This window comes from Arachis hypogaea, chromosome 13, assembly GCF_003086295.3.
Source record: "Arachis hypogaea cultivar Tifrunner chromosome 13, arahy.Tifrunner.gnm2.J5K5, whole genome shotgun sequence".
NCBI classification, from domain to species: Eukaryota; Viridiplantae; Streptophyta; class Magnoliopsida; order Fabales; family Fabaceae; genus Arachis; species Arachis hypogaea.
The window spans coordinates 101,868,565-101,882,988 of NC_092048.1; the positions used below are offsets into that span (position 1 = coordinate 101,868,565).

Here is a 14,424-nt window from a genome sequence, read left to right on the forward strand (position 1 = left end):
AGTTTGGTGTCAACTGCATTCTTATCTTTTTCTCTTAAATTTTCAAATTTGTGTTCTTTATTCTTCCTTGATCTTCAAGTTGTTCTTGTTTATTTTTCTTGTTTGATCTTTGGTTTTTCTTGTTCTGTGTCTTTTCTTGTTTTACTTGTGCTTTCTCAAAACATTAGTTTTCAAAAAATTTATTTTTAGTTATTAAAAATACCTCTTTAAAACAAGTGTTACATTTACTGCTCAATTGGCTAGAGCGTTGGTTTATGTTCTTGGTAATTGGGTATCTTCTTTTTAAAATCTTTTTCAAAAATAATTTTTCTTTGATTGAATCTTGTGCCAAACTTTAAGTTTGGTGTTTTCTTGTTAATCTTTTTATAATTTTCGAAAATTTTATTGAAGTTTTCTAAAAATTTTAAGTTTGGTGTTCTTTCTGTTGTTCTTGTGAATCTTCAAAGTGTTCTTGAGTCTTCTTTGTGTTTAGATCTTAAAATTTTTAAGTTTGGTGTTCCTTGGTGTTTTCCCTCCAAAAATTTCAAAAACAAGGAGCATTAGATCTAAAAATTTTAAGTCTTGTGTCTTTTGTTTATTTTTCTCTTTCATCATTAAATTCAAAAATATCTTTTCTCTTTATTTTAAGTAATTTTCGAAATTTTCCTTTAAAAATTCAGATTTTTATTTTAAAACTTTTTGTTTCATCTTATCTTAGTTTTAAAATTTCAAAAATCATATCTTTTTCAAAATCTTATCTTATCTTATTTCAAATTCAAAATTCAATATTCAAATTTCAAATTTCAAATTTCAAAATTTCAAATTTCAAAATTTAATTTTCAAAATTTAATTTTCAAACTTAAAAATTAAATCTTTTCAAAATTTAAATCTCTTTCAAATCCTTATCTTATATTGTTGACTTTTTCAAAATTCAAAATTCAAATTTTCAAATTTCAAAATTCGAATTTCAAATTTCAAAAATTTAAAATTCAAAATTTAATTTGCAATCCGCATCATCTCCCCTTTTCCATCATGGACATAAGTGGAAATGAACAGTCCAGAAGGACTCTGGGGTCATATGCTAACCCCACTACTGCTTCATATGGGAGTAGTATCTGTATACCCTCCATCGGAGTCAGTAGCTTTGAGTTGAATCCTCAGCTCATTATCATGGTGCAGCAGAGTTACCAGTATTTCAGTCTTCCACAGGAAGAACCTACAGAGTTTCTGGCACAGTTTTTACAAATTGCTGACACAGTACATGATAAGGAAGTAGATCAGAATGTCTACAGATTATTACTGTTTTCATTTGATGTAAAAGATCAAGCTAAGAGGTGGTTAAATAAGTAACCTAAAGCTAGCATAAGGACATGGAAACAGCTGACAGAAAAATTCCTGAATCAATACTTCCCTCCAAAATGGATGACACAGCTAAGGCTGGACATCCAAGGCTTTAAACAAGGAGATAATGAATCTCTTTATGATGCTAAGAAAATGCCCCTCTGAAATGTTTTCAGATTGGGTGCAGTTAGACATCTTCTATTATGGGCTTACAGAGAAAGCTCAAATTTCTCTAGACCACTCAGCTGGTGGATTTATACATATGAGAAAAACAATTGAAGAAGCTCAAGAGCTCATTGATACAGTTGCCAGAAATCAGCATCTGTACCTAAGCAGTGAATCTTTCATGAAAGAAGAGGCTAAAACAGTAACTGCTGAACTCAGTCCTGCAGAATAAATTACAGAATTCAATCAGCAATTAGACTTTCTAACAAAACAGCTGGCCGAATTCAAGGAGATACTACAAGACACAAGAATGGCTAATCTGAATATGGAAGTACAGTTGAAGCAAACAGAACAGCAGTTATTAAAATAAATAACAGAAGAGTGCCAAGCAGTTCAATTAAGAAGTGGGAAAATATTAAATACCTCACTTCAAGGCAGCAGGAAGCCAAGAAATGAACAACCGGCTATCCAAAATCCCTCTGAGGACAGTAAGAGCCCAGAGAAGAATAACTCTGGCGTTCAAACGCCAGAAACAGGCAAGGAGTTGGCATCAAATGCCCAATGGAAGCTCAGTTCTGGCGTTCAAACGCCAGGAACAAGTAAGGAGTTGGTGTCCAATGCCACTCCAGCTTCCAACCCTGGCTTTCAAATGCCAGTGAGGGATCAGACACCTGCAAGTACTGATAATAAATCCCTCAAGAAGGCTTCTCAACCTACCTCTGTAGGAAATAAACCTGCAGCAACTAAGGTTGAGGAATACAAAACCAAGATGCCTTATCCTCAAAAACTCCGTAAAGAGGAGCAGGATAAGCAATTTGCCCGCTTTGCAGACTATCTCAGGACTCTTCACTTGAGCAAATACCCTCTTATGCCAAGTTCATGAAAGATATCTTGAGTCATAAGAAGGATTGGAGAGAAACTGAAAGAGTTCTCCTCACTGAAGAATGCAGTGCAGTCATTCTGAAAAGCTTCCTAGAAAAGCTTAAAGATCCCGGGAGCTTTATGATACCATGCATATTAGAGGGTAACTGCACCAAGACAGCTCTATGTGATCTTGGGGCAAGCATCAACCTAATCCCTGCATCCACTATCAGAAAGCTTGGCTTGACTGAAGAGGTCAAACCAACCCGGATCTGTCTTCAACTTGCTGATGGCTCCATTAAATACCCATCAGGCATAATTGAGGACATGATTGTCAAGGTTGGGCCATTTGCCTTCCCTACTAACTTTGTAGTGCTGGAAATGGAGGAGCACAAGAGTGCAACTCTCATTCTAGGAAGACCATTCCTAGCAACTGGACGGACCCTCATTGACGTCCAAAAAAGGGAGATAACCCTGAGAGTCAATGAGGATGAGTTTAAGTTGAATGTTGTCAATGCTATGCAACATCCAGACACATCAGACGACTGCCTGGGCGTTGATATTATTGACTCCCTGGTGGAAGAGGTCAATATGACTGAGAGTCACGAATCAGAGCTAGAGGACATTTTTAAAGATGTTCAGCCTGATCTGGAGGAACCAGAGGAAATAAAAGAACCTCTGAAAACTCCTCAGGAAGAGGAGAAACCTCCTAAACCTGAGCTCAAACCACTACCACCATCCCTGAAATATGCATTTCTGGGAGAAGGTGACACTTTTCCTGTAATCATAAGCTCTGCTTTAGGGCCACAGGAAGAGAAAGCACTAATTCAGGTGCTAAGGACACACAAGACAGCTCTTGGGTGGTCCATAAGTGATCTTAAGGGCATTAGCCCAGCCAGATGCATGCACAAGATCCTATTGGAGGATGATGCTAAGCCAGTGGTTCAACGACAGAGGCGGCTAAATCCCGCCATGAAGGAGGTGGTACAGAAAGAGGTCACTAAGTTACTAGAGGCTGGGATTATCTATCCTATTTCTGATAGCCCCTGGGTGAGCCCTGTCCATGTTGTCCCTAAGAAGGGAGGAATGATAGTGGTTCATAATGAAAAGAATGAACTGGTTCCTACAAGAACAGTTACAGGGTGGCATATGTGTATTGACTACAGAAGGCTCAATACAGCCACTAGGAAGGATCATTTTCCTTTACCATTCATAGACCAGATGCTAGAGAGACTAGCAGGTCATGAATATTACTGCTTTTTGGATGGCTATTCAGGTTACAACCAAATTGTAGTAGATCCTCAGGACCAAGAGAAAATAACATTCACATGTCCTTCTGGAGTGTTTGCCTACAGAAGGATGCCTTTTGGTCTGTGTAATGCACCTGCAACCTTTCAGAGGTGCATGCTCTCTATCTTCTCTGATATGGTAGAGAAGTTTCTGGAAGTCTTCATGGATGACTTTTCAGTATTTGGAGACTCATTCAGCTCCTACCTTAACCATTTAGCACTTGTTCTGAAAAGATGCCAAAAAACCAACCTAGTTTTAAACTGGGAAAAATGTCACTTTATGGTGACTGAAGGGATTGTCCTTGGGCATAAAATTTCAAACAAGGGAATAGAGGTGGATCAAGCTAAAGTTAAAGTAATTGAAAAATTACCACCACCTGCCAATGTTAAGGCAATCAGAAGCTTTCTGGGGCATGCAGGATTCTATAGGAGGTTTATAAAGGATTTTTCAAAAATTGAAAAACCTCTGAGCAATCTGCTAGCTGCTGACACGCCATTTGTGTTTGACACAAAGTGTCTGCAGGCATTTGAGACCCTGAAAGCTAAGCTGGTCACAGCACCAGTAATTTCTGCACTAGACTGGACATTACCATTCGAACTAATGTGTGATGCCAATGACCATACCATTGGTGCAGTATTGGGACAGAGGCATAACAAGCTTCTGCATGTCATTTATTATGCTAGCAGTGTTTTAAATGATGCCCAAAAAAATTACACAACCACAGAAAAAGAATTACTTGCAGTGGTTTATGCCATTGACAAGTTTAGATCCTACTTAGTAGGATCAAAAGTGATTGTGTACACTGACCATGCTGCTCTTAAATATCTACTCACAAAGTAGGATTCAAAGCCAGGCTCATAAGATGGGTGTTGCTTCTGCAAGAGTTTGATATAGAAATAAGAGACAGAAAAGGGACAGAGAATCAAGTAGCTGATCACCTGTCCCGGATAGAACCAGTAGCAGGAGCATCCCTCCCTCCTACTGAGATCTCTGAAACCTTTCCAGATGAGCAATTGTTTGCTATTCAGGAAGCTCTGTGGTTTGCAGACATTGAAAACTATAAGACACAAGGTTCTCCTTCTGTAACCATGGAGAGGAAGCATGAAAAGCTTCTCTCACTGCAGAGTCAACCAAAGCCCCCACAGTCAAACTCTAAGTTTGGTGTTGGGAGGCCACAACCAAATTTTAAGTTTGGTGTTGAACCCCCACATTCAAACTCTAAGTTTGGTGTTGGAAGGTCCCAACCTTGCTCTGATTATCTGTGAGGCTCCATGAGAGCTCACTGTCAAGCTATTGACATTAAAGAAGTGCTTGTTGGGAGGCAACCCAATGTTATTTAATTATATCTATTTATTTTCCATTGCTATTTTATGTTTTCTTTAGGTGGATGATCATATGAAGTCACAAAAACAAATGGAAAATCAAAAACAGAATAAAAAATAGCATGAAAAATGCACACCCTGGAGAAAGATCATTCTGGCGTTTAAACGCCAGAAACAAGCATCTATCTGGCGTTTAACGCCAGAAACAAGCACCAAGCTGGCGTTTAACGCCAGAAACAAGCATCAGTCTGGCGTTAAATGCCAGAAACAGGCTACATTTGGGCGTTTAACGCCAGAAACAGGCAGTAGTCTGGCGTTAAACGCCAGGATTGCACAGTAAGGGCATTTTGTACGTCTAATTGGAGCAGGGATGCTAAATCCTTGACCCCACTGGATCTGTGGACCCCACAGGATCCCCACCTACCTCACCATTCAAATTCAAACCATTTCCCTCCCAAACCCACCCATTCACACACTTCCATCTCCTCCATCTTCTCCACTTCTTTCTTCTTTTGCTCGAGGACGAGCAAACCTTTTAAGTTTGGTGTGGTTAAAGCATTGCTTTTGTTTTTCCATAATTTAGTGGTAGAGCAATTGACTGCAGATCAAAGAGCTATGAGGAAAGAGCAACAAAGGCAAGGAAGAGACATAGAGGAGCTCAAGAGCACCATTTGTTCTTCAAGAAGAGGAAGTCGCCACCCTCATTAAGGTGGACCCATTCCTTAATCTCCTTGTTCTTATTTTCCTGTTTTTCGTTTACTATGCTTCATGTTTAATTATGTTTGTGTCTTTACTATATGATCACTAGTATCTAAGTGTCTATGTCTTAAAGATATGAATGTCCTATGAATCCATCACCTTTCTTAAATGAAAATTGTTTTCTGAAAAAGAAAAAGAAGTACATGAATTTCAAATTTTAAAATAGTTTAATTATTTTGATGTGGTGGCAATACTTTTTGTTTTCTGAATGAATGCTTGAACAGTGCATATGTCTTTTGAATTTGTTGTTTATGAATGTTAAAATTGTTGGCTCTTGAAAGAATGATGAAAAAAGAGAAATGTTATTTGATAATCTGAAAAATCATAAAAATGATTCTTGAAGCAAGAAAAAGGAGTGAAGAACAAAGCTTGCAGAAAAAAAAATGCGAAAAAAAAAGAGAGCAAGAAAAAGAAAAAGCAAGAAGAAAAAGCCAAAAGCTCTTTAAACCAAAAGGCAAGAGCAAAAAGCCAATAGCCCTTAAAAGCAAAAGGCAAGGGTAATAAAAAGGATCCAAGGCTTTGAGCATCAGTGGATAGGAGGGCCTAAAGGAATAAAATCCTGGCCTAAGCGGCTAAACCAAGCTGTCCCTAACCATGTGCTTGTGGCGTGAAGGTGTCAAGTGAAAACTTGAGACTAAGCGGTTAAAGTCAAGGTCCAAAGCAAAAGAAGAGTGTGCTTAAGAACCCTGGACACCTCTAATTGGGGACTTTAGCAAAGCTGAGTGACAATCTGAAAAGGTTCACCCAATTATGTGTCTGTGGCATTTATGTATCCGGTGGTAATACTGGAAAACAAAGTGCTTAGGGCCACGGCCAAGACTCATAAAATAGCTGTGTTCAAGAATCAACATACTGAACTAGGAGAATCAATAACACTATCTGAATTCTGAGTTCCTATAGATACCAATCATTCTGAACTTCAAAGGATAAAGTGAGATGCCAAAACTGTTCAGAAGCAAAAAGTTAATAGCCCCGCTCATCTAATTAAGACTGATCTTCATAGATGTTTTTGGAATTCATTGTATATTCTATTCTTTTTATCCTACTTTATTTTTAGTTGCTTGAGGACAAGCAATAATTTAAGTTTGGTGTTGTGATGAGCGGATAATTTATACGCTTTTTGGCATTGTTTTTAGGTAGTTTTTAATGTGTTTTAGTCACTTTTTATTATATTTTTATTAGTTTTTAAATAAAAATTACATTTTTGGACTTTACTATGAGTTTGTGTGTTTTTCTGTGATTTCAGGTAATTTCTGGCTGAAATTGAGGGAGCTGAGCAAAAATCTGATTCAGGCTGAAAAAGGACTGCTGATGCTGTTGGATTCTGACCTCTCTGCACTCGGAATAGATTTTCTGGAGCTACAAGAGTCCAATTGGCGCGCTCTCAATTGCATTGGAAATTAGACATCCAGGACTTTCCAGAAATATATAATAGTCCATATTTTTCTCAAGGATAGACGACGTAAACTGGCGTTCAACGCCAGTTCCATGTTGCAGTCTGGCGTTAAACGCCAGAAACAGGTTACAAGTTGGAGTTGAACGCCCAAAACAGGTTACAACCTGGCGTTTAACTCCAGAAACAGCCCAGGCACGTGTAAAACGTAAGTCTCAGCCCCAGCACATACCAAGTGGGTCCCAGAAGTGGATTTCTGCACCATCTATCTTAGTTTATTCATTTTCTGTAAACCTAGGTTACTAGTTTAGTATTTAAACAACTTTTAGAGATTTATTTTGTACCTCATGACATTTTAGATCTGAACTTTGTACTCTTTGACGGCATGAGTCTCTAAACTCCATTGTTGGGGGTGAGGAGCTCTGCTGTGTCTCGATGAATTAATGCAATTATTTCTGTTTTCTATTCAAACACGCTTGTTTCTATCTAAGATGTTTATTCGCGCTTCAATATGATGGATGTGATGATCCATGACACTCATCACCATTCTCAACCTATGAACATGTGCCTGACAACCACCTCTATTCTACCTTCGATTGAATGAGTATCTCATGGATTCCTTAATCAGAATCTTCGTGGTATAAGCTAGAATCCATTGGCAGCATTCTTGAGAATCCAGAAAGTCTAAACCTTGTCTGTGGTATTCCAAGTAGGATTCAGGGATTGAATGACTGTGACGAGCTTCAAACTCACAAGGGTTGGGCTTAGTGACAGACGCAAAAGAATCAATGCATCCTATTCCAGCATGAGTGAGAACCGACATATGATTAGCTGTGCGGTGACAGTGCACCTGGACCATTTTCACTGAGAGGACGGAAGGTAGCCATTGACAATGGTGATCCACCAACATACAACTTACCATAGGAGAAACCTTGCGTGCGTGAAGAAGAAGACAGGGGAAAAGCAGAGATTTAGAAGACAAAGCATCTCCAAAACTCCAACATATTCTCCATTACTGCAGAACAAGTATTTAATTCATGCTCTTTTATTTTTCGCAATTTAAACAAATAATTATAATTGACCTCCTAACTAAGATTTACAAGATAACCATAGATTGCTTCAAACTAACAATCTCCGTGGGATTCGACCCTTACCCACGTAAGGTATTACTTGGATGACCCAGTGCACTTGCTGGTTAGTGGTACGAGTTGTGAAAAGTGTGATTCACAATTCGTGCACCAAGTTTTTGCGGTAAAAGCATTGCTTTTGTTTTTCCATAATTCAGTGGTAGAGCAATTGACTGCAGATCAAAGAGCTATGAGGAAAGAGCAACAAAGGCAAGGAAGAGACATATGCGAAATTGTTACTCTGAGGTTGTAAAATTTGTTGTTCGTTCTCTCCCTGGTAATGGCGCCAATAACTGGTGCACAATACCATGGTCCAAACATAACTTCACAACTTCGCACAACTAACCAGCAAGTGCACTGGGTCATCCAAGTAATAAAACCTTACGTGAGTAAGGGTCGATCCCACGGAGATTGTTGGTATGAAGCAAGCTATGGTCATCTTGTAAATCTCAGTCAGGCGGATATCAAATGCTTATGAAGTTTTCGAATAATAATAATAAATAAATAGAAAATAAAGATAAAGATACTTATGTAATTCATTGGTGAGAATTTCAGATAAGCGTAAAGAGATGCTTTCGTTCCTCTGAATCTCTACTTTTCCGCTGTCTTCATCTAATCAGTCTTACTTCTTTCCATGGCAAGCTTTCTGTAAGGGCATCACCGTTGTCAATGGCTACATCCCGTCCTCTCTATGAAAATGGTCCAAATACTCTGTCATGGCATGGCTAATTGATGAGCGGATAATTTATACGCTTTTTGGCATTGTTTTTAGTATGTTTTTAGTAGGATCTAGTTACTTTTAGGGATGTTTTTATTAGTTTTTATGTTAAATTCACATTTCTGGACTGTACTATGAGTTTGTGTATTTTTTTGTGATTTCAGATATTTTCTGGCTGAAATTGAAGGACTTGAGCAAAAATCAGATTCAGAGGTTGAAGAAAGACTGCTGATGCTGTTGGATTCTGACCTCCCTACACTCAAAGTGGATTTTTTGGAGATACAGAACTCAAAATGGCACGCTTCTAATTGCGTTGGAAAGTAGACATCCAGGGCTTTCCAGCAATATATAATAGTCCATACTTTGGCCGAGTTTAGATGACGCAAAAGGGCGTTGAACGCCAGTTCTACGCTGTAGTCTGGAGTTAAACGCCAGAAACACATCACGAACCAGAGTTGAACACCAGAAACACATTTCAACCCAGCGTTCAACTTCAGAAAGAACCTCTGCACGTGTAACATTCAAGCTCAGCCCAAGCACACACCAAGTGGGCCCCGAAAGTGGATTTATGCATCAATTACTTATCTCTGTAAACCCTAGTAACTAGTTTAGTATAAATAGGACTTTTTACTATTGTATTTGACATCCTGGATTGTATTTTTGATCCTGTGATCATGTTTTGAGGGCTGGCCTCTCGGCCATGCCTGAATCTTCATCACTTATGTATTTTCAACGGTAGAGTTTCTACACTCCATAGATTAAGGTGTGGAGCTCTGCTGTTCCTCATGATTTAATGCAAAGTACTACTGTTTCTCTATTCAATTCAACTTATTCTGCTTCTAAGATATTCATTCGCACTTCAATATGAATGTGATAAACGTGACAATTATCATCATTCCCCTACGAACGCATGCCTGACAACCACTTCCGTTCCACCTTAGATTGAATGAATATCTCTTGGATCTCTTAATCAGAATCTTCGTGGTATAAGCTAGATTGATGGCGGCATTCATGAGAATCCGGAAAGTCTAAACCTTGTTTGTGGTATTTTGAGTAGGATTCTGGGATTGAATGAATGTGACGACTTCAAACTCGCGAGTGCTGGGCGTAGTGACAGACGCAAAAGGAGGGTGAATCCTATTCCAGTATGATCAAGAACCTCAGATGATTAGCCGTGCTGTGACAGAGCATTTGGACTATTTTCACAGAGAGGATGGGATGTAGCCATTGACAACGGTGATGCCTCCAGATGATTAGCCATGCAGTGACAGCGCATTGGACCATTTTCACAGAGAGGATGAGATGTAGCCATTGACGACGGTGATGCCCTTACATAAAGTTTGCCATGGAAAGGAGTAAGACTGATTGGATGAAGACAGCAGGAAAGCAGAAGTTCAGAGGAACGAAAGCATCTCTATACGCTTATCTGAAATTATAACCAATGAATTACATAAGTATTTCTATCTTTATTTTCTATTTATTTATTATTATTATTCGAAAATTCCATAACCATTTGATATCCACCTGACTGAGATTTACAAGGTGACCATAGCTTGCTTCATACCAACAATCTCTGTGGGATCGACCCTTACTCACGTAAGGTTTTATTACTTGGACGACCCAGTGCACTTGCTGGTTAGTTGTGTGAAGTTGTGAAGTTATGTTTGGACCATGGTTCTGTGCACTAGTTGTGGCGCCATTGCCAGGGAGAGAACGAACAACAAATTTTACAACCTCAGTGTAACAATTTCGCATACCAAGTTTTTGGCGCCGTTGCCGGGGATTGTTCGAGTTTGGACAACTGACGGTTCATCATGTTGCTCAGATTAGGTAATTTTCTTCTTATTTTGTTTTCAAAAAAAAAAAATTTCAAAAAAAAAAAATTTCAAAAATTTTTCTAAAATTTTTCCTTTATTTTCAAAAAAATTATAAATCTTTTCAAAAATATATTGTTCTTCAGAATTTTTAAGAATGAATTCTAGAGTTTCATGAAGCATGTTGAAGTCTGGCTGGCTGTAGAGCCATGTCTAAATTCTTTTGGACTGAGGCTTCCACATGTTAGGGAATTGCTTGTACTGCTGAAGCTTGGCTGGCTATTAAGCCATGTCCAACCCTTTGATTGGAGCTTTGGGCTAACATTGAAAGATTCCTTGAATTCATATTAAAAATTTTGAAATCCTTATTTTTCTTTTTCAAATAACGTTCAAAAAATACAAAAAAAAAATTAGAAAATCATAAAAATAAAAAATATTTCATGTTTCTTGTTTGAGTCTTGAGTCAAATTGTAAGTTTGGTGTCAATTGCATATTCATTTTGTATTTTTCAAAAATTCATGCATTCATAGTGTTCTTCATGATCTTCAAGTTGTTCTTGGTAAATCTTCTTGTTTGATCTTGATGTTTTCTTGTTTTGTGTCTTTTCTTGTTTTTCATGTGCATTTTTGCATTCATAGTGTCTGAACATGAAAGATTTCTAAGTTTGGTGTCTTGCATGTTTTCTTTGCATAAAAAATTTTTCAAAAATAAGTTCTTGGTGTTCATCTTGATCTTCAAAGTGTTCTTTGTGTTCATCTTGACATTCATAGCATTCTTGCATGCATTCATTGTTTTGATCTAAAAATTTTCATGCATTGCATCATTTTCATGTTTTTCTCTTTCATCATAAAAAATTCAAAAATAATAAAAAAAAATATCTTCCCCTTTTTCTCTCTTAAAATTTCAAAAATTAGATTTGACTTTTTTAAAAATTTTAAAAATCTAGTTGTTTTTATGAGTCAAATCAAATTTTCAATTTAAAAATCTTATCTTTTTCAAAATTTTTTTCAAAAATCATATCTTTTTCATTTTTCTTATTTATTTTCGAAAATTTTAAAAATATTTTTCAAAAATCTTTTCCTTATCTTTATCACATAATTTTCGAAAATAACATCATCAATTAATGTTTTGATTCAAAAATTTCAAGCTTGTTACTTGCTTGTTAAGAAAGATTCAAACTTTAAGTTCTAGAATCATATCTTGTGATTTCTTGTGAATCAAGTCATTAATTGTGATTTTAAAAATCAAATCTTTTTCAAAATTAATTTCAATCATATCTTTTCAAAAATATCTTTTTATCTTATCTTTTTCAAAAATTTGATTTTAAAATATCTTTTCTAACTTCTTATCTTCTTATCTTTTCAAAATTGATTTTCAAATTTGTTTCAACTAACTAACTAACTTTTTGTTTGTTTCTTATCTTTTTCAAAACTACCTAACTAACTCTCTCTCTCTCTAATTTTCGAAAATATCTTTCCTCTTTTCAAAAATTCTTTTTAATTAACAAATTGTTTCAAATTTTAATTTTAATTTTCGAAAATCACTAACCATTTTTCAAAAATAATTTTCAAAAATCCTTCTCTCTCATCTCCTTCTATTTATTTATTCATCTACTAAGATCTCTCCCTCACTCACCAAAAATCCGAACCCTCTCTCTCTCTGAGTTCAGATCTTTTCTTCTTCTTTTCTTCTACTCACACAGGGACCTCTATACTGTGGTAAAAAGGATCCCTATTATTATTTTTCTGTTCTCTCTTTTTCATATGAGCAGGAGCAAGGACAAGAATATTCTTGTTGAAGCAGATCCAGAACCTGAAAGGACTCTGAAGAGGAAACTAAGAGAAGCTAAATTACAACAATCCAGCAAGCACCTTTCAGAAATTTTTGAACAAGAAGAAGAGATGGCAGCCGAAAATAATAATAATGCAAGGAGGATGCTTGGTGACTTTACTGCACCTAATTCCAATTTACATGGAAGAAGCATCTCCATCCCTACCATTGGAGCAAACAATTTTGAGCTTAAACCTCAATTAGTTTCTCTGATGTAACAAAACTGCAAGTTTCATGGACTTCCATCTGAAGATCCCTTTCAGTTCTTAACTGAATTCTTGCAGATATGTGATACTATTAAAACTAATGGAGTAGATCCTGAAGTCCACAGGCTCATGCTTTTCCCTTTTGCTGTAAGAGATAGAGCTAGAATTTGGTTGGATTCTCAACCTAAAGATAGCCTGAACTCTTGGGATAAACTGGTCAAGGCTTTCCTAGCCAAGTTCTTTCCTCCTTAAAAGCTGAGTAAGCTTAGAGTGGATGTTCAAACCTTCAGACAGAAAGAAGGTGAATCCCTCTATGAAGCTTGGGAGAGATACAAGCAACTTACCAAAAAGTGTCCTTCTGACATGCTTTCAGAATGGACCATCCTGGATATATTCTATGATGGTCTGTCTGAATTAGCTAAGATGTCATTGGATACTTCTGCAGGTGGATCCATTCACCTAAAGAAAATTCCTGCAGAAGCTCAAGAACTCATTGACATGGTTGCTAATAACCAGTTCATGTACACTTCTGAAAGGAATCCTGTGAGTAATGGGACGCCTCAGAAGAAGGGAGTTCTTGAAATTGATACTCTGAATGCCATATTGGCTCAGAACAAACTATTGACTCAGCAGGTCAATATGATTTCTCAGAGTCTGAATGGATTGCAAGCTGCATCCAACAGTACTCAAGAGGCATCTTCTGAAGAAGAAGCTTATGATCCTGAGAACCCTGCAATAGCAGAGGTAAATTACTTAGGTGAACCTTATGGAAACAGATATAACTCATCATGGAGAAATCATCCAAATTTCTCATGGAAGGATCAACAAAAGCCTCAACAAGGCTTTAATAATGGTGGAAGAAATAGGTTTAACAATAGTAAACCTTTTCCATCATCCACTCAGCAACAGACAGAGAACTCTGAACAAAACACCTCTAAATTAGCAAACTTAGTCTCTGATCTATCTAAGGCCACTGTAAGTTTCATGAATGAAACAAGGTCCTCCATTAGAAATTTGGAGGCACAAGTGGGCCAGCTGAGTAAAAGAGCCCTCCTAGTACTCTCCCAAACAATACAGAAGAAAATCCAAAAGGAGAGTGTAAGGCCATTGAAATGACCATCATGGCTGAAACCACAAAAGAGGAGGAGGACGTGAATCCCAAGGAGGAAGACCTCCTGGGACGTCCAGTGATCAATAAGGAGTTTTCCTTTGAGGAACCAAAAGAATCTGAGGCTCATCTAGAGACCATAGAGATTCCATTAAACTTCCTTACACCCTTCATGAGCTCTGAAGAGTACTCCTCTTCTGAAGAAAATGAAGATGTTACTGAAGAGCAAGTTGCCAAGTTCCTTGGTGCAATCATGAAGCTGAATGCCAATTTATTTGGTAATAAGACTTGGAGAGATGAACCTCCTCTGTTCACCAATGAACTAAATGCATTGGATCAACTGAGATTGCCTCAGAAGAAACAGGATCCTGGAAAGTTCCTAATACCTTGCACCATAGGCACCATGACCTTTGAGAAGGCTCTATGTGACCTGGGGTTAGGAATAAACCTCATGCCACTCTCTGTAATGGAGAAACTGGGAATCTTTGAGGTACAAGCTACTAAAATCTCA

At 37.4% G+C, this 14,424-nt stretch overlaps 1 non-coding gene across 1 annotated transcript; it reads right to left on the bottom strand.

Moving 5' to 3' along the window:
• Positions 1–13,066: 13,066 nt before the first annotated feature.
• Positions 13,067–13,174, bottom strand: LOC112738517 (small nucleolar RNA R71). Its single transcript, XR_003169474.1, has one exon. It is a non-coding gene; the product is annotated as a small nucleolar RNA R71 (small nucleolar RNA).
• Between the last annotated feature and the right edge of the window lie 1,250 nt (positions 13,175–14,424).